Source organism: Perca flavescens, chromosome 13 (genome assembly GCF_004354835.1).
Source record: "Perca flavescens isolate YP-PL-M2 chromosome 13, PFLA_1.0, whole genome shotgun sequence".
Lineage (NCBI taxonomy): Eukaryota > Metazoa > Chordata > Actinopteri > Perciformes > Percidae > Perca > Perca flavescens.
Genome location: NC_041343.1, coordinates 34,019,383 through 34,042,865, shown reverse-complemented (window position 1 = coordinate 34,042,865; position 23,483 = coordinate 34,019,383). Strand labels below are relative to the sequence as shown.

The window sequence follows — 23,483 nt, the reverse complement described above, 5'->3', positions numbered from 1 at the left end:
TCTCTGTTTAATCGATAAAATTTCCTGAAATAATCACTAAACTTAAACAGCGTTTTCACAAAACTGTAAAAGATATCAAACTGAAAAGATAAGTTTGATAGCTGAATATTTTGTGAACATTTTAAAGTTTGTTTGGCATCTGTAGGTGAAAGTATGAAGCTGGAAACTTTTGGGAGCGGAAGAAGATTTTAAGGAGTTGAAGTCTGCTCTCATTGACTTCAATGTTAAAAAAGTGTTAAAAGTTGAATATTTTAAAAAGTATAAATAGTAGAAAAAAGTTGAAGAAGTCACATCATTAGCTGAAAGAGCTGAACATTTGAAAAGTTTAATGGTTTAAATAGGTGAAAATATGCAGAGGTTACAGAGAGCCAAAAAACGATGGAATAAAAAGAATAATAAACAAAATGGCCAACATTTAACAATAGGTGGAATGCTGTAGAACAGCATTCCCCAATAAAAACGATTAATAGGTGGAATGCTGTTGAACAGCATTCCCACTAATAAATCTAAGGGCAGAGTGTTAGATCGAATCTAGGGTTTTAACTTTGAGGATTTATATTTATATGTCTATAAATCACATCTCCATAATCAAAAATGGGCAAGAGTATCATCCACAATTTTATTATTTGCAAGATATAGGGAAGCAGGATTTGTTCCTGTACAAAAGCCAAAAAGCCCGGCGCAGTTGTCAGTTTCATGTCCAGCGCCTACGTTGTTTAAATAGCAAATGCTCCTGTGCCCATTTGTAGCCCATGGGCGTGCTGTTCTTACATGGAGGTGTGTTCAGGTGCATTCTGGGCGTGCTGGTCTTACAGGAGGGGTGTGTTCAGGTGCATTCTGGGCGTGTTGGTCTTACAGGGAGGTGTGTTCAGGTGCATTCTGGGCATGCTGGTCTTACAGGGAGGTGTGTTCAGGTGCATTCTGGTCATGCTGGTCTTACAAAGAGATGTGTTCAGGTGCATTCTGGGTGTATTAATATCTTGAGGCAGCGGAAGTGATCGCACCATTGACCAACAAAACCTGGTCTAAAGTCAACGCAGCATTTTATTGTTATTTTAACAGAGCATTAGTAAAATGCTGCTAGGCTTATGCACAGCGCAAGCGTTACACTATGCTTGTTAATGAAAACCAAATAAAACATACGGACACATACCCCTGCAGTCCTCCAGAGTACTCCCTACGGGGACACATACCCCCAGTCCTCCAGATTACCCCCACGGGACATGTACCCCTGCAGTCCTCCAGAGTACCCCTACAGGGACACATACCCCTGCAGTCCTCCAGATTACCCCTACGGGGACATGTACCCCTGCAGTCCTCCAGAGTACCCCTACAGGGACACATACCCCTGCAGTCCTCCAGATTACCCCCACGGGACATGTACCCCTGCAGTCCTCCAGAGTACCTCTAGGGACACGTACTTTCCGCCACAAAGAAAAAATAAAAGGTAAACACAAAGAGTGTGTTAGGTCACTATATCACAGTTGGCAGTAACATGGTGATGGAGCATGCTGGCCCACTTTGATGAAATTATTGAAATACATAATATAAAAATATTATATTTATATTTTTTTACAGTATTACGACTGGGTGTCTGGGGTTTGGTTTTGGCTTTGGCAAAGTGAACCCAATTATATATTCTGTGGTATTTACAAAGACTGTCGCAAGAGCGCTGCCTCTATTCTCATGGGGGAAATTCTCCTTCCTTAAAAGCAGGTCTGAACCAGCCGCAGCCCAGTTTCCTCAGACCCTTATGAAACTGCGAAATGGCAACAGTCACACTTTGTCAGTGAACTCAACATCATTTAGCGTTACAGATCAAGCAGCCGTACGTATTAGAGCAACTGGAAGAAATCAAAAAATGAAACTGAATCTCACCCAGCGTTTCATCCCATTCAGCAGTTATTAAACTCACTACATTACATATATCAGGATCATTTCAAACAGTCATAGCATCAGCAGTGGAATATCTCAGTCTGCACTCAAACGATTATGCTTTAAGCACCGCTTCACTACAGCGCAATTTCACGGTATAGTGGGCGGAGAAGAGCTGATTGGCTGATGGGTGTCGAGGTTGATAAATACCACGCAAAATGTGGAAGCATAGCGATAGCTATTACCGAACCACGATAAACAGACGCAGCGCAAACTGCGCTTAGTGTTAGTAAATCTAGCCCTCAGACTTTTGTGCTGTTTACAAAGTGAAGTGATTGTCCTGATACTGAATTAACCCTTGTGTTTTCTTCCGTCAACCGTGAACTATTATTTCACATTTAAAAAGTCTTTTTGTCACTTTTATCAACGCATTTTAATTCATGATCAATAAACTGCATTTATATTACATTATATTTACTTTTGAGTTGAAAAAGCAGACATTATGAATTCTTTTGACTAATTAAGATCAGAGCGATGTTAGGGGGACAAACCACAGACTGATACATGTCAAAGTTTGTCAGGATGCTGTTTTGAAACCATTAAAAAAAAGTTTTTCAAATGCTATAAACCAAATGAAACACAAGTAATCAATACATTTTACGATTTTTGGCGAATAATGTATCTAAGTTTCCACAAAACCCATAATTCTAATATAATTCTTTTGAAAATGGCTAAAAATTTTACAATTTGACAACAGGAGGGCTAATCTAATGCTAGCTTGTGTCCGTTAAAGTATTTTTATTTAAGTAATTAGTACATATTAGATATAAGTTTGATATTTGTCATGTGTGTTATTGAAGCAGCTGCAGCTGAACTGCAGTTCCTCAGTCACCACTCTCCCCCATCTTAAAACATCGAAAGTTCACAGCAGAAATAAACATGTTTCACAGTATGAGGAGAAGGTTTCAGGGAAAACAAAAGTGAAAGTCCGTTTCCAAAAAACTAGTTGGTTCAGTGATGTCATGTGACAGCATTGCCTGAATGTGTTCCTCATATCAATCATAACATGTTTAATTGTATAGAAACAAATTCCACAAATATTTTCGCACTCTTCTCAGACCCCGCCTGCTGCCACTCAGCAGTTAGGTGAAGGCATCAAAACACAAAACACTTGATTAAAGTATAAGAAGAAGCCGACACAGAGTGGGATTTGGTCACCAGTTGACATTACGCATGGTTGTAGATTGCAAAACCGTCTTGCTAAATCAAGAGTTTAGAAGTTAAGTTCTTGGCTAAATGGAGAGGTAGCATTGTACAAGTTGGACACCTGTGCAGAATATGGATTGTGGCAGAGACATTTGGTGTCAGCGAGACAACCATTCACTGCTGTGTATCACGCGGTGTGCAGGGGCCGTACCATTCAAGCTATTGAACCAATTCATCTATTTACCTGACGTGTCCGAAACACAACCCACAGCACACCACAACCTCACACACACACACAAAACACACAGCAGAAGTTAGGTGACTTTTCTAAAAAAAGCTGCAAAGTCACATCTAGTTCTCCACCTGCTTTGTCTGACAGAAGGGCGTAACTTTGGGTTTTAACACTGAGAACTCCAATTCGTAGAGAGGTCCCCGGAACATGTCACGTGCTTGACTGAAATTCTTGTTTCCTTATACTTCTGGTTTGTGCCAGCTTCTTCTTACAGACATGTAAGGAAAAGTATCGGTAGATGGTTTCCTCATACTTTACCCAGCCTCAAGTGTTATTATGTGTTTTGGGAAATGAGGAAAAATTAAATCTTTTATAGTACAAAATCGCTGTCAATCAAAAAGAGATACAGTCCTTCGACAGACCCTCCAATCACCACTACAAGAGAGCCCACTGCTCCATTGACCCCAGAGCGGCTGGCGTCCGTGGGCGGACATATGTCGCAGCATTTATCCAATGACCATCTAGTTTCAAAGCGCTGTCAAAGCAGTCCTATTGAAGTCAACAGACACTAGGCTTCAACAGGGGAAATGCACTGAGATGCTACAGGAATGTATGAAAGAAAATCAAGTCAGCCAATTCTGAACCAATTTGTCTTCAGAAATTAACATATTCTAACGCAGTTTAGTCAATAAAATTTTAACATAATAGTACATATTTGACCATTACATTTTAGACATTTTAGGGAAGTTGAGCTTCCTTGCAGTCTTAAAGAAATCGCTACTGGATCAATCCATATAAAAAGGTGCTCATACTGGAGACCCTTTCAGTATTTGTAAATAACATACATTTTGTCTTATCTGCATATATATATATTTTTTTTTTTTGAATGCAGCCTCCAGTCTTTTAGTAGCTAGTTGTATAGAATTAGCTACACAATAGACAATGGTGTCATAAGCATGAGCGTTGTTTTTAGGCGCTAAAAGAAATATAATTTATGTATAAGCTAAAAAGGACCCAGAATTGTTTGTATGGACTAAACCAGTGGTTCTCAATCTTTTTCAATAATTTTCCCCCCTTTGGAGGAGTATTATAAAGCCATGTACTGCCTAACCAGCGCAAATAATTTTGGGTGAAAAAAAAATTCTATATAAAGAGGAAGAATAGTGAAAAGTGACAAAAAATTCAAATAATGACAAACTTTGAAAAAAGTGACAAAAACTTTGAAGAAAAAATATCTAACTAAGCTTTTGTCCCAATTAGTTGACGGCTTTAAAAAGGTTTTTGCACTTTTCTCAAAGCTTTTTAATTCATGATCAATAAACCTAATTTAAATGGCATTATACCTACTTTTGAGTTGAAAAAGCTGAAATCATAAATTATTTTGACTAATTAAGATTAGAGGATGTTAAGTAGACAACCACAGACTGATACATGTCAAAGTTTTGGTCAGGATGCTGTTTTTTAACCATTAAAAAAACAAATTTTTCAAATGCTATAAAATTGAATAAAACACAAGTAATCAATACATTTTACCTGCGAACAATGTTCCAGTTCTAGTTTCCATACAACATACATGCATGCATCTATGTTATTTTGGGGCAATTTGGTTGAAAGAAACCCATATTTCTGATATAAAAAAACTTTGAAAACAGGTCAAATTTTCCCGAGAACAACAGAAGGGCTAAACTAATGCTAGCTTGTGTCCGCTAAAGTATTTTTATTTCAATAATTAGTAATATATTAGATAGAAGTTTGATGTTTGTCATTTGTCATGACAGCGTCACCTGATGTGTTCCTCATATCAATCATATCAAGTTTAATTGCATAGAAAATAAATTCCACAATTAATCTCCAACTCTTTTTTTTTTACACTGAGAACTCCAACTATGTAGAGAGGTCCCGGAACATGTCACCTGCTTGACTGGAATTCTGTTTCCTTAAACTTCTGGCTCTGTGCCAGCTTCTTTTTACAGATATGTAAGGAAAGCATCGGTAGATGGTTTCCTCATACTTTGGCTCTGTGCCTCATGTGTTGTGTGTTGTATGTCGGGAATGAGGAAACATTAATTTAATAGTATAGAAACAAATTCCACAATTATTCTCTCACTCTTGTCAGAGAGGTTTCCTTATACTTTTCACTCTGTGCCTGAACTGTTGTTATGTGTTTTGTGGAATGAGGAAACATTAAAAACAGTTAACTTGTCTTTACACAATGTCTTGGCAAACTTCAGTCTGAATGTATGTGGGGCAGATGATGTCGGATGATATGTCCTTGTCAGCTAATATAAAATTCACCTCTTTTGATTAATTATATTGAATCGGTACATTCAGATTCATACCAAATTATCATTACTCCTGATTCTCTCCCCTGAGTGACTCCTTTTAATTTGGTGGATGGGTCAATAATTTCTCTGTAGCCTATTGGACAACCACTGGAAGAACCTTTACACCATGTTTCCTCTAGGACAACAATGTTGATTAATGTCCTCCAACGTTTATATTTTTTCTACAAATCTTTAAGTTAACATAAACTAAACATGAGTTGAATTTGCACCGCAGCGCTGCCATACGCCTTGACGCTCATGACAAGAATAGCATGTATAGTATACATCATCGGCGTCATGCATGAATTTACACATTATAATCCATGATGATCACGTTACACAAAACGGAAATTGCACGTCAAAATAACAGATTGTCACTATTTTTAGAGACCGCCCAAAATTTCACAAATCACGTTTTCAGGGAAGCCCATGTCTTATTAAGGAAGGAGAGCCCCCGTGGTTTCGCACCCTAGATCTGGGGCCCATCAGGGCAATATACACTCATGGCACAAGGTGCGTGGTGGAGTTGTGGTGTGCTGTAGCCTGTGCCTCACACACAGCGGGTAAACTGGCGAATTGGTTCAACAACTTGAATAGTATGGTACTGCACACAGCGTATACACAGTGGTGAGCAGTGATCTTATTGACAACAAATGTCTCTGCCACAACCTTGTATTCTGCACAGGTAGCCAACTTTTACAATGCTACCTCTCCATTTAGCCAAAGAACTTAACTTCTAAACTCCGACCATTTTCAAGATGGCGCCATTGCTATTCAATGCTTGTTATATCAATGATTCAAGCAGTGATCCAAGCATAACATTTGATACAAATACTCTCTAAAGGACATGTTAATGAAATAGATGCTTGTCCCTCAAAATTCAAGATGGCGCCATTTTAAAGATGTTCCTGTTCCGGCCATCTTGAAAAAAGGTTGCCATCTTGAATTTTTGAGGACCAGCACCGTTTTCCCAAAAAACATTCTTAAGAGAGTATTTTCACAAAATATTATGCCTACATCACTGTTTGAACAATTGACATAATGAGCATTTGACAAAATAGCGGACATCTTGAAAAAAAAAAAATGGCGCCATATTTGAATTTTTGGGTGGCCAATGCCTTTTTCCCCAAAAAGTGACCCTTAAGTATCTGTGCCAAATGTCATGCTTCTATACCAATTTGAGCGATTCTCTTGAAATATGCCATTAATCTGCTGTACTATTACAAAAGTCACCTAACTGCTGAGTGACAGCGGTCTAATTGTGGGAATAATTGTGGAATTTGTTTCTACACAATTAAACTTGTAAGACACACACACACACACACACACACACACACACACACACACACACACACACACACACACACACACACACACACACACACACACACACACACACACACACACACACATACACACACACACACACACACACACACACACACACACACACACACACACACACACACACCAACAAACACACACACAGAGAGACAGACAGAGAAACAGAGAGAGAGAGAGAGAGAGAGAAGAGAGAAAGACAGAGAAAGAGAGAGAAACAAAGACAGAGAGAGAGAGAGAGAGACAGAGAGAGAGAGAGAGAGAGAGAGAGAGAGAGAGACAGAGAGACAGAGAGAGAGAGACAGAGAGAGAGAGAGACAGAGAGAGAGAGACAGAGAGAGAGAGAGAGACAGAGAGAGAGAGAGACAGAGAGAGAGAAAGACAGAGACAGAAACAGAGAAACAGAGAGAGAGAGAGAGAGAGAGAGAGAGAGAGACAGAGAGAGAGAGAGAGAGAGAGAGAGAGAGAGACAGAGAGAGAGAGAGAGAGAGATAGAGAGACAGAGAGAGAGAGAGAGAGAGAGAGAGAGAGAGAGAGAGAGAGAGAGAGAGAGACAGAGAGAGAGAGAGAGAGAGAGAGAGAGAGAGAGAGAGAGAGAGAGAGAGAGAGAGATAGAGAGAGAGAGAGAGAGAGAGAGAGAGACAGAGAGAGAGAGAGAGAGAGAGAGAGAGATAGAGAGAGAGAGAGAGAGAGAGAGAGAGAGAGAGAGAGAGAGAGACAGAGAGAGAGAGAGAGAGAGAGAGAGAGACACCACCCCAGTCAGTGTGCAGCTGCAGTTTCCTCGCGACAATCGATGATTCAATCAATGAACAAGACAGCAGAGAGAGTTTCATGTTTTGACATTTTAAAGTTCGTCAAATAACTGAAGGTAAGTTCAGATTCTGAACTAGACTTTCATTGAAAAAAAGCAGCATTTAAAAAGTAGTCGAGACTTCTGGACTTTTTTTTTTAAAATACATTTTTGACACTTTTTTTACATCCTGATTTGTATTGTTTGTACCTGTATTGTTGTCCTATTTTAGCGACTTTGAGACTCTTTATATTCAGGCTGTGAAACCGGTTGCTAGCTGTCAGCTGTGTGGTAGCTGCTTTTAAAAATGCTAATCTCCATGGCAGCTAAGGAACTTTTTTAGGACTTAACAAACTGTAAATGATAAGACAAGTGTGCAGCAAAGCACATATCACCAGGTTCAACTTAAAACCACTAAAGAAAAAAAAAAAAGCTGATCTTACTTTTTTTTTGTTCGCATCATCCTAAGGGAAATCAATTCCTCTGACCTGATATGGTCCTCTCTGTCAAAATGTCTATTAGTTCTTGCATTATTGTTGTAGGCCATTTTGCTGAGATCTTTCACCTTGTCCGTGTACAGGTAGCAACGGTAATGTTATATGTTCTCACTCAAACTCACTGCCACTGTGGCTGCATACGCCCATCTTCAGGGCTCCAGAGGCCAGCATCCTCCTTTTAACATCCCACGTGTTTCAATAAAGAATTGTTTTGTTTGTGGAGCTCTTGCTGGATTTGCTATTACAGTTAACTTTCATATCCTCATCTCGTCTGTTTACACGTGGCGACGCTATGTGTTTAAATGTAGCCTACTGCACAGTTAGTGTCCCGACCTCTGACCTCGTTAAAACTGGGGATAGGGAAATAGGCACGGGAAGTGTGGGAAGTGGGGGTGCTGCAGCACCCCCCGGGTGGCGTTGCTTTAGAACTGCGATGACAATAAAATGAAAGCTGTTCCACGACATTTTGTATGTCATGTTTGGAGTGTGGGATGAAGAGAGGGATCATTGTTGTAATTGGTCAATTGTGTATTGGCCAATCAGATTTGTCTTGACACAATTGCGATTCAGCCTCGCGCCGTATGCACGCACACTCACAGCAACACACAACAACGAACAGTGTTGGGGAGTAACGGAATACATGTAACGGCGTTACGTATTCAGAATACAGATTATGAGTAACTGTATTCCGTTACAGTTACAATTTAAATAGTTGGTATTTAGAATACAGTTACATTGTTAAAAGCAATGGATTACATGACGATACTTCTCCGTTTCACGAGTTTATTCACTCTGAATAAATTAAGGCAACTTAATGCATTTTCCAGAAGCCCCGATATGAAATAGAAAAAAATAGCTATTTGTGTGATCAGTCACAATGGAGTCGGAACCGGCACGACAGAGCCAGGGCAGCAATACGTTTCTATCTTGGAAATTCAAACAGCATTTCACATTAAAGAAGGAAGAGGGAGAATGAAATACAGCTGACTGTGCCGTGCAGCCTCTGCTTGCCAGCAACCAGCCTCCTTTCAGCTCCAAATGACTCCACCTCCAACCTGAAGAAGCATCTTAAAGTAAGTTATATTTTTAATTAGCCAAGGGTAGTTGTCTGCTGTAGTTTTACTGGTCACCTTGCTATTTTAACATTGACGTGGGACTTTACATTCTCCTAGGTGCTGATTTACTAGCTCCAGAGCAGTTTAAAGACTATAGCCCTGTTTGACATGCTAACTAACGTTAGCTAAAATTAGCTTCTGGTAGCTTAGACCGCGGTTAGATTTTTGTAGTATGCAGTTCGGGAATACCAATACAAAAATCTATCTGCTTGTTCAGGTACACATTCAGCTAGTTGGAATAAAAAGAACACACCAGTATAGGCCTGTTTAGTAAGCTGGATGTGATAGCCGCATTCCTACACTTATAAAACGCAATTCAATGTGGAAGTAATCCTGAAGTAATCCAAGTATTCAGAATACGTAACGGAATACGTTACAAATTACATTTGTGGGCATGTATTCTGTATTCTGTAACGAAATAAGTTTTGAAAGTATCCTTCCCAACACTGACAACAAATGAGTTTCTACTATATCTATCAGCGCTACTCATCCAGAATACTTCCTGGAGGGGAGGAGCAAGTGAGTTTTTAAAAGGAGACAGAGGTAGAGTGGCCTGCAGAATACAGAGTCTGTGATATTTAGACTCTACATAGACCGTGGAACCCCCGCCAGCACCCCGTGCCGAAAATATCTTCCTGCGCATCTGGATAGGGACACTGATTGGTGACTTTGATTGACGGACACACATTCCTCTCCAAATGACTGCAAGAGGACACAAAATGAGTGCCAAATAAGCCCACATTTTGCTGCCTTGCCAAAGTGTCACATTAGGCAGTTGCCTAGTCTGCCTATAAGCACGCATTGATGTCAAAGTACTCTCTGGGTTTGGGTGGATGATTTCAGGTAATTGATTTGTATGCCGTCAGAGCCGATTAACACATTCTCACACAATATTAATACTTTCACAAATGGTCAAAATAATGTGGTCATATCTGTTGTGACTTTCAACAAAACATATCTCTTAAAATAATAACAGGTGAACTTGTTTCAGACGCTGCTCTGTGGTGCGCTGTGTAACTTTGGCTTCAGAGATCCAGCCAATCACAGCTCTGTAAACATATGGTCACAGTGATTTTACGTGTCAGAGAGGAGAGTAAAGTTCTCTCATTAACTGGTTTATTAAACCACTCAAAACAGAACATCAGATTAGATTCTGATCCATAAAGTCTAAACCCTCCGAGGTAGACTGACCCCGAGCTAACGGAGGTTTCTACTCCGGTAGAAGACACACGGGTACAAATAACCTGAACCTGTTATAGAATATAGAAACAAACATAGATTAATTTTACTCCATAATATATGATAACTATTTCTGCTTTCCTCTCTCAGATCCATCCATCCATCCATCTATCTACAGATCCATCCATCCATCCATCCATCCATCCATCTATCTACACATCCATCCATCCATCCATCCACCCATCCATCCATTGATCTATCCATCCATCCATCCATCCATCCATCCATCTATCCATCCATCCATCCATCCACCCATCCATCCATCCACCCATCCATCCATCAAGATGAGTAGTGGCGGCGGCGGCGGTGGGGGCGGCCGTTACGGCGGCGGAGGAGGCGGAGGAGGGGGAGGAGGCGGAGGAGGGGGAGGAGGCGGAGGAGGGGGAGGAGGGGGAGGAGGGGGTGGAGGGGGTGGGGGCGGAGGAGGAGGTGGGGGCGGAGGAGGCGGAGGAGGAGGAGGGAGCAACGGAGGTGATTACATCTGCTGCCCCTGCTTTCTCAATTTATTCAGCTGCTGTTTTAAAGGCTAATAAAAACAGTGTGTCACAATGTGTCTCAGTCCTGAGTGTAACAATATGATAATTATAAATATTATTAGCTGCTGTATTAAAGACTAATAAAAAATATGAGTGTGTCCAAAGGTGTCTCAGTCCTGAGTGTAATGACATTGTGTCTGAAAATGATAACTTATCCATCCATCTATCTATCCATCCATCCACCCATCCATCTATCCATCGTCCATCATCCCAACCATCTATCCATCCATCCATCCACCCATCCATCAATCCATCATCCATCCACCCATCCATCTATCCACCCATCCATCTATCCATCATCCATCCACCCATCCATCTATCCATCCATCCATCTATCCATCATCCATCCACCCATCCATCTATCCATCCATCCATCTATCAAGATGAGTAGTGGCGTTGGTGGAGGGGGCAGCGGAGGCTGCGGTGACGATGGAGGCGGATGGGGGCGATATCTGCTGTTCCTGCTTTGACTTTATTATATATATATGGTCTGAAGACTAATGAAAAAAGTGTGTTTCATAATGTGTCTGAGTCCTAAATGTAATGAAATGATACCTTATTATCACTGAGAGAATTATTTGATTTGAGCAAACAAAAGTCTCAATAAACGTAGTTACAGTGTAAAAGATTTCCTGTATATTTAAAGTAAATAGCACAATATTTCTGTAAAGAAGATAAAAGTCCTTACACTTTTATCCAAAAATGTTAGTTGTGTCATTTCTGATGTATCTGTCCCATATCATCAGTCTATTTCGTCTGCTTTTATATTATATTGCTATTTGACCAAATCACACTCATTTCAGCCTCCAGCCTTCATTCTGGCTAAAACCTATAACTCGCTGAATTTTCTTCTTAAACTTTTATATAATGTACCTACCATGAAGAAAACTTTTCTCTCTCTTTTTCAGTGTGTGTGTGTGTGCATGCGTGCGTGAGTGTGTGTGTGTAATTTCCCGTAAAGAAGTCCAAGTGTTCAGTGTTGCCGTGCAACAGCATCATCTGATGTGTTCCTCATATCAATCATATCAAGTTTAATTGTGTTGAAACAAATTCCACAAATATCCTTCCGCTCTTCTCAGACTCAGCAGACTTTTCTAAGAGTTGATCTCGGTCCAGTGGGGGTGAGAGAAGCTGCAAAGTCACATTCAGTTCTCCACCTGCTTTGTCTGACAGAAGGGTGTAACTTCTTCTTACAAACACTTAATCAAGTTTTGTGTTTTGGGGAATGAGTTGACTTTTAAAACACAACAACAATCTCATGACAACCTTCAGTCTGAATGTATGTGGGGTAGATGAATATGTCTTTGTCAGCTGATATAAAAATCACCTCTTTTGATTAATTCTATTGAATCGGTATATTCAGATTTATACTAAATTATCTTTCCTCCTGATTCTCTCCCCTGAGTGGCTCCTTTTATTTAAATTATTGACCCACCCACCATATTAAAATGAGTCACTCATCGGAGAGAATCAGGAGGAATGATAATTTGGTATAAATCTGAATATACCGATTCAGTAGAATTAATCAATCAATTGTCATAACATTGTTTAAAAACATTGTTGTCATGTTTTATTAAGTCAACTGTATTTAATGTTTCCTCATTCCCCTAAACACTTAATAACACTTGAGGCACAGAGCCAAAAGTACGAGGAAACCATCTACCGATAATTTCCTTGCATATCTGTAAGAAGAAGCTAGCACAGAGCCAGAAGTTTAAGGAAACAGAATTTCAGTCAAGCAGGTGACATGTTCCTGGACCTCTCTACATAGTTGGAGTTCTCAATGTAAAATCCAAAGTTACACCCTTCTGTCAGACAAAGCAGGTGGAGAACTCAATATTACTTGCAACTTCTCTAGCCCCCATCCGACTGAGATCAAATTACTAGAAAAGTCACCTAACTGCTGAGTGGCAGCAGTAGGGTCGGGTACCGTTTGGATTTTTACGATTCCGATGCCGATACTTTTAAAACGATTCCAATTCCTAAACGATTCTTAAACCGAATCTTGAAAAACTGAAAAATGACATAAAAGAAAGGCTTTTTATGGAGTTTTTTTTTTAAATTGAAAATTATTTTAATTTAACTATATATTAACGTTTAAATATAATAACTAAACCTAAGTCACCCAACACATAACTACAATAATTTAACAAATAACAGTTACACTATTAACAAGTAACAACAAAATAAATGTTGAGTTGGTATGCCAACCAGCTTCAAACTTTAACAGTTCTTTAGCAGAAAAATGACCATATTTGCCTTCTCTGGCGAGATAGGACACCTCTCCTGACTTATGGCATGTCCTGCACAGGAGAAAACTCTCTCAGATGGTGTCCAAGAGGTCTGTACACACACAGGTAGGAGTTTAAAAGGGCAGACCCCTAACCCACCACCAAGCTGCAGGGTCCTGTCCTGAACGATAGACTAGCAGAGTAAGTGCAATGTTAACTAGCGATCACGTGCAGTCAGTGAATAGTTAATATGCTTTTACGTCCGTTTTGGTGAGCCCAGAGGAAAATATGACATTTTAAAAGTAGCCTACATTTACGGGAGCTAGTGTTAAGAAATATCTAAAAGACGTGTTCTTCAATTTCTGGAGGAAGGAGGAGAGGCTGGGGTCGAATTGAAAGTTAAGCAAGAGGTTTAATAAAACAACATGGAAACAACAGTCAAAACACAATCAAACATAAAACATAAAACATAAAACACTGCCAGCAGCAGACTGCAAAACATGCCTCCCCTGTCGGGTCACAGTTAGCAGCCATGCGACATGACAAAGCAAATACACTGTAAACAGCCGACTGCAGCAGTTTCCCCTTGTGGGGTCACAGGCTGTAGTCCCGAATCTTACTCAGGATCAGAATTATATCCCTTGGAATTGTGGGTGTTTCCCTGAATGGAAACTGTCCCAGGTTAAAGACACACCTCTGATTTCAGGTTTACTCCAGGTCACAGACAAAGGTCGTTTCACATGGTAGTGCCGATTCTGTTCAAGTTTACAGAGTTTGCATTTCCTTTGTTCTAATCACGTCTGGTCCTGCAGGGAGTGGCTCCCCAAAACCAGAAACAATCGTTACCTTTCCTGTGGGGACAATGAGTCTTCTTCATATGCTAAATGTCAGATCTGATTCATTCTTTAGAAGCTAGGTTTTGGGTGAGGCAGTCAAATGCTGATTAGTGTAGTTACTTGATTAAATTTAGCTGCAGGCCCCATTAAACATTGTTTTCCAAACATAGCCTGGCTTTAACTTTTTTAAACCTAACACTAGCTAACGGTAGACTACAGAGAAAGTGGGATACTTTTACCTCCGTTTCAGAGCGTGTACATAAAGCCGTCTATCAGCAGATCGTAGAGTGCATGTCTAAGAGTAGCGCGGACACGCGCTTCACACCGCGAGCGGGCATGTGCGCCACACGGCAGAAAAGGGAGAAAGACAAACGAGTCTGCCGCTGTCCGGAGCAACAGAGGGAAAATATTTCAGTCAAACCGAAATATGCGTTCTAATCCGGTCCGAATACTACCGTTTGCGTAGGAACCGGTACCATAGTGGAACCGGGTTTCGGTACCCAACCCTAGGCAGCAGCCGGAGGCTGAGAAGAGTGGGAGGATATTTGTGGAATTTGGAACACACACACACACAAACACACACACACACACACACACACACACACACACAGTGCACACATGCATATACACACACACGCACACACACAGACACACACACATACAAACACAGTGCACACATGCATACACACACAAACACAGGCACACAGACACACAGACACACACACACACACACACACACACACACACACAAACTCAAACAGAAACACAAAAATTCCCATTTTAAATATCTGTACATATTTATATCTAATGTTAAATGTTGCTGTCTTTACATTTTTATTAGAATATACTTTTTGTTTTTTGAGAGAGAGGGAGGGAGGGAGAGCGAGAGAGAGAGAGAGAGAGAGAGACACCACCCAGTCCTCTTGCACAATTGATCCATCAACGGACTTAGCGAGACAGCGGAGAGAGAGATTAATGTTTTTAACGTGCTTCAAATAACTGAAGGTAAATTCAGATTCTGAACCAGACTCCACTGAAAAAGCGATGTATTTCAGAAGTATTCGAGACTTTTAGGAATCAATGTTTCACAGGACGTTGTTGAATAACTTATTTGTATCTTTGTTTTTGCTTAATTCGTATTTGATAGTTCAACAAGTAACAGCTGTTTCACGTGAAGTCCACATTTCTTTGAATCGGTATCAGTGCGCGCTGTTAACCCTGAAATCTCATGTAAGATGAGATCAGGAAAAACTTCTAAAAGTGTCAGTATCTTTAAAATCAGCGTGGCGTGGTGAATTTTATGTTAGGAATCTTTGTCTTTGTAAAATATCATCAATGTTATTTTCTTCTGGTGGTAATTCTTACCGGTGCGCCTGAAAACACTGAAATGAGAGATGTATGGACTCTGTAGAAAGGGTTGACTTATATTTCTGTAAATAGTATCTAATGGTCAGTGTTGGGAGAAACGTGTTACAGAAGTAACGCAATAGCCTATATGACACGAACTTCCACTTTACATCTCAGCCAGTTCTTTAACTTCCGGTGTGTTAGCTAGCGTTCGTCAATCGTCAGTGAAGCAGATAATATGGCAGTGTTTTTTACCTGATCGCTTCAGGATTTACCTAGGATGAATTTAAACGACGTGAGTCGTATCATAGCTCAGAACTCTTCAACATCGACGGCGATGAAAAACAAGGGGTTCAAACTGTATGTGACGAACTACATAACAACTACAAAGGTAAGTTTCCAATGTTATTAGCCCTTAGCATGTCTGTTTCCTACATTAACATAGCAGCTAGCGATAGGCTAACGGTATCAGCTGTGCTTGTGCTTACTTGTTTTTGCGTGTTATTTGTGTACAATATAATATATTAACCCCAGTGTTCATCTCAGTTTAAAACAAGAGTCCGACAGGAGAGATAACGATTAGGTCTGAGTGCTTCAGAAGTACGGAGAAATGAAAAAAGTCTCACAGTCCAAGTGTAAGGTATCCTGCAGGTTCAGATGAGGTTCATGATACATGAGTTACTCAAATCAAGTTTCTGTGAGTCATGGCATTGCTTTGAATTAAATTATGACTAAACAAAAATGCTCAACTAGGCTACCTAATAACTACAGGCTATATTTTTCATAATGTGTATTGTCACATAGCTATGTTCCATGTGATCTGACCCAGTATTGGAAAACATGCAGAAAGAAAATCTCACAGAAACTATATTGTGTTCAGAGTTATCTTACTTCTTTACTTTCTTTACTACTACTTCCCTCTGTTAGTAAATGAGTAAAGTGAGCATAATCATAAAATTTGGCTTTTGGAATTTTGCATAATAAAGTAGGCTGTAGACTAGGCCTACCACACATAAGTTGCACTTTTATAGTGTCTCACTTTTCTCATTTCTTCTTACAAGCTCCCAGCCTAGGCTACATACAGTTCATTACAGTTCTCACACGGTGTTCAAGACTATCTTATAGGTGCAGTTAGTGATTCTTGATGAAATTGTGCATGTTTAGGTCTATGTTTACATTAGTTAGCAAAAGCTGTTCTCCAACACCTTTTTATGGGGTACTCAAGAGAATATAGGGGAAGTCAATCATGGGGACATGGGGTTAGTTGAATTAATTAAAGTTTCGCTCACTGCACCTGTAACGTTTAATTTCTCTTGCAACTGGACATTTTTCAATCTCTAACGTGTTTTGTAACAGATTGCGCTGAGGTATTCAAAGCCTGTGATGCTCGAAAGCTGTACATGTACGTGTGTGGCTGGCTCTGCCCTGTGCAACCACGTGGCAGCTCTTTTGTACCAAACCAACATTATTCGCAGCTGGAGCTCAAGGCCGTTCCACCGGTGCACAGCTGCACAGAGACAGAGCAGAGGTGGCACAAACCAAGAACCATGGTAACTCACCTTTTAAACATACGCTAACAGTTTCATTAATGTATGTTAACTAGGGCTGTCAAAATTAACGCGTTAATTTTTGCGTAAATTTTTTAATATTTAACTCGTTAAAAAAAATTAACGAAATTAACGCAGCTGTGTTTGTTTACTTCATGTGGTGGCTGAGAAACGTAATACGTCTACATAACAGCAGGCGGCGCTACTCTGTATTGTTGCCCAAGTAATGAAAACCGGCAGCTGATTGGACGAACGCGTCACATGGGTTTGTTTTCTCCGGATATTGAGAGCCAGACTGTCATAGCGGCCGTTCAGAATACGATCTCATATTGTACTAAAATAGTTCACTGAAACATGTTTCTGGAAACATTTTAAGCGAGAAATAGGCCGTGATGCAGTTGCTAAATCTGTCTTCATTTCAGATCAACAAAGGTCAGTTTAGAAGATTTTCGTCAGATTTTGAGAGACTCTAGTCACCTCATTCCGCTCGCCATTTCCGGGTGAGTCCCGACTGCCCTGCCGCCGACTGAACTCTCGGCTCGTTGGAGATGAACCGAACTCTCGGCTCGTTGGAGATGAACTGAACTCTCGGCTCGTTGGAGATGAACTGAACTCTCGGCTCGTTGGAGATGACCTGAACTCTCGGCTCTTTTGGAGATAAACTGAACTCTCGGCTCGTTGGAGATGAACCGAACTCTCGGCTCGTTGGAGATGAACTGAACTCTCGGCTCGTTGGAGATGAACTGAACTCTCGGCTCGTTGGAGATGACCTGAACTCTCGGCTCTTTGGAGATAAACTGAACTCTCGGCTCGTTGGAGATGAACCGAACTCTCGGCTCGTTGGAGATGAACTGAACTCTCGGCTCGTTGGAGATGAACTGAACTCTCGGCTCGTTGCAGATGAACTGCTCCTCGCCTGTAAAGTAGACGAGAGCAGGCGACAGCAGCCGGGGACGGTGACAGTTTCTAGCCGTTTCAGCAGCCTTCAGCAGGACTAAATAAGCCAAATTGTTGCTGCTGTTGTTCTGAAAGATATTAAACATTCTGAACTTAGCACAACCTTTCTTTGTTTGTTTTTTTCTTCATATTTGCAAAGTTAAGTGATTTAGCATTTAAATATCCATTATTACAAGCTTCAGTCTCAATTTAAAAAAGCGATTAATCGCGATTAATTACAGCAAATTGTGCAATTAATTAGTTAATTTTTTTTTATCGATTGACAGCCCTAATGTTAACGTTTACTAAAACGTGTTTGATTTCATTGCAGGGTGTTAAACCTGGTCTGGTGAACAAGATGATGATCCTCTCAGCCCGACCAAAAGAAAGAAGGCTGGTAGAAGGAATCAAGTTTGTATTGTTACTGCATTATTGTATTGCTATTGCATTAATGAAATGCTTACAAACTTAAAACACAATCACTCTAGGTCTTTTTTTGTTGTCTTTACTGCTACTTCACTTCTACTTATGCTTTAGCATATAATAATTAGATTGTTTTTGTCTTTTGTTCTGTCTTTTTCACAGAAGCAACCTGTATAGAGGAGTAACTTCCCCCTTGCCTGAACCTGCCACACTTAATGTCGGAGCTGTGTACCAGGACATTCCTGCTGATCTGGCTCCCATGATCACAACAATGTCCGTATCGAGTGATGTACCTCTGGTTGACTCCATGTTCGGTACAGTTCAGGAGGGAAGTGTGCTGTCCTATCAGATGCCTACAAAGGTAGTGCCCCAAACCTTTCCACATCAAACTGTGCTTTTGTCTACACTGAACAGCAACATCACCACATGTCATCCCTCAAAACATCACTAGAGATGGCACACCAAATCGAAATCTCTACTAGAGAGCAGAGTACCTGCACTGAGTGGCACCAACTTAGGCACCCCCGTATCACCTCGACCAGATTTAGAGAGGTCTGTCACACAAACGCACAAACATCTGCTGAAAATCTGGCCAAACGGCTTCTCAGACCTTGCCATCAGACAGCTGACATGAGAAGGGGGCTTGAAATGGAATGTACAGCAATAGAGGAGTACTGCAGAGTAAGGGAAGTAAACCACTATCAGTGTGGGTTCCTTATCCATCCTGATGCCCCGTGGATGGGCTCGTCCCCTGATGGGATGGTCTATGACCCCAAGAGCCAGCCTGTCTTTGGACTTGTTGAAGTTAAGTGCCCAAACGTAGCAAGCTATGTGGACTGTCCATACATTGCACTCCGTGACGGAACACCAACTTTGAGGAAAACCCATCCTTACTTCTGGCAGGTACAGGGCCAGATGCTGATTTCTGGATGTGAGTGGTGTGATTTTGTTGTTTACACACAGGAGGACATGTTCGTAGAAAGGATTCCCCGTGACAATGAAATCACTGACATCATCAAAGAGAGGGTTGATTACTTTTTTTTCTATGTTTACCTCAGCACTTTCTTGTGTAGCAAAAAAGTGCCATTTTGAATTGCAAAATATGTGTAAAGCAGTACATGTGTTTAGACTTTTGGAGACTTCAGAAGAGGTTTTGCTCTGTGTCAGTTAAAATAATTGTGCTATGCATGTCATTTTAGTGTTTTAGCAATTGGAAAAAAAACTTTAAGAGAACACTTTTCTATCTGTATTCGGTCTCTGTGTGTGTGTGTGTGTGTGTGTGAGAGTGTGTGTGTGTGTGCGTGCGTGTGTGTGTGTGTGTGTAATTTCCTGTAAAAAGCGTGTCTTTAGAGAAAACAAAAATAAAAGTCCCTTTCCATAAAGAACCAGTTGGTTCAGTGTTGTCGTGCAACATCATCATCTGATGTGATCCTCATATCAATCATATCAAGTTTAATTGTGCTGAAACAAATTCCACAAATATTCTCCCACTCTTCTCAGACTTTGGCTGCTGCCACTCAGCAGTTAGGTGACTTTTCTAAGCATTTGATCTCGGACAATGGGGGTGAGAGAAGCTGCAAAGTCACATTCAGATCTCCACCTGCTTTTCTGACAGAAAGGTGTAACTTTGGGTTTAACATTGAGTTCTCCAATTATGTAGGGAGGTCCCGGAACATTCAATTCAATTCAATTTTATTTATAGTATCAAATCATAACTTAGGTTATCTCGAGACACTTTACAGATAGAGTAGGTCTAGACCACACTCTATAATTTACAAAGCCCCAACAATTCCAACAATTCCAGTAATTCCCTCAAGAGCAAGCAGTGCGACAGTGGCGAGGAAAAACTCCCTCTGGGGAAGAAACCTCGGACAGACCCAGGCTCTTGGTAGGCGGTGTCTGACGGGCCGGTTGGGGGTGTGATGAACAGTGGCGATAATAGTCACATTAATAATGGAACAGTGACTGGATGTAGCGGGGAGCAGCAGGGTTCAGCAGGAAGCAGCATGACATTGCAGGGCACCGCTGAGCTCAGCAGGGAGTGCAGCAGGACCACGGCGACAGCTGCAACCAGGATCTTGGTGCCAACGTTCTCCAAGGAAATACGCTGGGGGAAAAAACATAAGGACTCCGGGGAGTAAACTCCCCAGACGCTAGGATTAGTAACAAGCATTTCTGGGACGGGATACACACAAATAGTAATAATAAAAGTAATAGAAAGGGAGAGGAGAGAGCAGCTCAGTGTGTCAAAGGAAGGAAGTCCCCCGGCAGTCTAGAACTATAACAGCGTAACTATAACAGCGTAACTAAGAGAGACAGGTCATAAGGAGAGGTAGCTATTTCGGGCTTAGAACTCTCCCCCTGCCGGATCGGGCTTGGCTGGCCTGCCTCCCTCTACTTTGTTATGTATTATTAATCTAACAATTATGAAGAGAAGCAGGTGGGCCAGTTAGGTGAACACTGCAACTCCTCACTCCCTAACTATAAGCTTTATCAAATAGGAGAGTTTTAAGTTCATTCTTGAAAGCGATTACAGTTTCTGCCCCCCGAACCCAGATCGGGAGCTGGTTCCATAGGAGAGGAGCCTGATAACTAAAGGCTCTGGCTCCCAGTCTACTTTTAGAGACTCTAGGAACCACCAGTAACTTTGCATTCTGGGAGCGCAGTGCTCTAGTGGGACAATAGGGTATTAGGAGCTCTTCTAGATATGATGGTGCTAGACCATTTAGAGCTTTGTAGGTCAAGAGAAGGATTTTAAACTCAATCCTGGATTCAACAGGAAGCCAGTGCAGAGAAGCTAATACAGGAGAAATATGATCTCTTTTCTTAGTTCTTGTGAGAACACGCGCTGCAGCATTCTGGATCAGCTGGAGAGTCTTAAGGGACATATTTGAGCAACCTGACAGTAGGGAATTACAATAGTCCAGCCTGGAAGTAACAAATACATGGACTAGTTTTTCAGCATCGTTTTGAGACAGGATATTCCTAATTTTGGCAATGTTACGAAGATGAAAAAAGGCTGTTCTTGAGGTTTGTTTTAGATTGGCATTAAAGGATATATCCTGATCAAAAACATGTCTGTCCATATAGACTGTTTCACATTCATCTGCTGATGGGTCTGACATTCTGTTTCCTTATACTTCTGGCTCTGTGCCAGCTTCTTCTTACAGACACGTAATCAAGCGAATAAATATGTCTTTGTCAGCTAGTGGAATAGGTATATTCAGATTTATACCAAATTATCATTCCTCCTGATTCCTCACTGAGTGACTTGGAGATCTCAATGTTAAACCCAAAGTTACACCCTTCTGTCAGACAAAGCAGGTCATGACCTGAATGTGACTTTGCTTCTCTCGTCCCCATTGGACCGAAATCAGATGCTTAGAAAAAGCATTGCTGAGTGGCAGCAGCCGGTGTCTGAGAAGAGTGGGAGAATATTTGTGGAATTTGTTTCAACACAACTGAACTTGAAATGATTGATATGAAGAACACATCAGGTGATGCTGTTGCACGACAATGTCTGAACCAACTGGTTCTTTATGGAAAGGGACTTTTAGTTTTGTTTTCTCTGAACACACACATACACACAAACAAACACACAAGAGAGAGAGGGACAGAGACACCACCCAGTCCTCATGCAGCTGCAGTTTCCTCGCGCACAATCGATCCTTCAATCAGCGTAGTGACACAGCAGAGAGAGAGAATAATGTTTTGACATTTTAATGTTCCTCAAATAACTGAAGGTAAGTTCAGATTCTGAACCAGACTCAAAAAAACAAAGCATTTAAGTAGTCCAGACTTTTAGGACTCAATGTTTAATAACTTATTTATATTTTTTTATGTTTTTGCTTAATTTAGTTAACAGCTGTTTCACGTGAAGTCCACATTTCTTTGAATGCTGTTAATGCTTAAACCTCACGTAAGAAAACTTATAAAAGGGTCAATATCTATTAAATCTGCGCGGCGTGGTGAATTTGATGGTAGCCAAATGAAAGAGTGGAAACTTTGACTTTGTAAAATATCATAAATCTTATTTTCTTCCGGTGATAATTCTTACTGGTGCGCCTGAAAACACTAAAATGAGAGATTTATGGAGGGCATTGCGCTGCAAACTCAACACTGTAGAAAGAGTTGACTCATATCTCTGTTGTAAAAAGTGTCTAATGGTTTAGTTTATAATAATATGTATGTAATATGTATATGTATATTGTATTATGTGTTATATGGACCTGTGTCTGCAATAAAGTTTATATATATAATCATATTACTAATGTTCTGTAGCACCAGTTACACCCTTAAATACTTCTTATCTTCAGACCAAGGTGGAATGGAATCACCATCATACGCACACACACACACACACACACACACACACACACACACACACACACACACACACACACACACACACACACACACACACACACACGTGGTACATTCAGCACACCACTCTACTGTATGTGACCTGCAAAATGTGATTACTCATATCAAAATAATGAACTCCTGTTTCAAATGTAAATAAATCCATCAGTGGATAAATCATTGTCATCAAAACAAAATGTGCCTTTATTATTGCTTTGAAAATCACCAGAAACCAGGCTGTTTTATTATTAATTTTACTATATATATTCTTATCTTATTTGCCTACTATCTCTGCTTTCCTCTTTTAGATCTATCCATCTGTCAAGATGAGTGACGGCTGCTGGGGCAATAATATATGTAACTTACAGACATATTGTTTGGCTAAAACTGACATTTGGATATTGAACTTGATAACAAAATTCTTCCTGCACACATAATTTTTCTCTCTCTCTCTCTCTCTCTCTCTCCCTCTCTATCTCTCTCTCTCTCTCTCCCTCTATTTCTCCCTCTCTCTTTCTCTATCTCAGTTTTCATCAAGAAAACGCCTCACCAGGTAACTGAAAATGTAATTTATTAAGCTGTGGAATGGAATGAAAAAGAGCGGCAAATAAAGCTGGTTTCAAAAATCTAAATCTCTCTCCCCCTC

General features: G+C 40.6%; 1 pseudogene; it reads right to left on the bottom strand.

The window, feature by feature from the left end:
* LOC114566296 (basic proline-rich protein-like) overlaps positions 1-23,483 on the bottom strand; it is a 173,326-nt pseudogene that overhangs the window by 94,545 nt on the left and 55,298 nt on the right.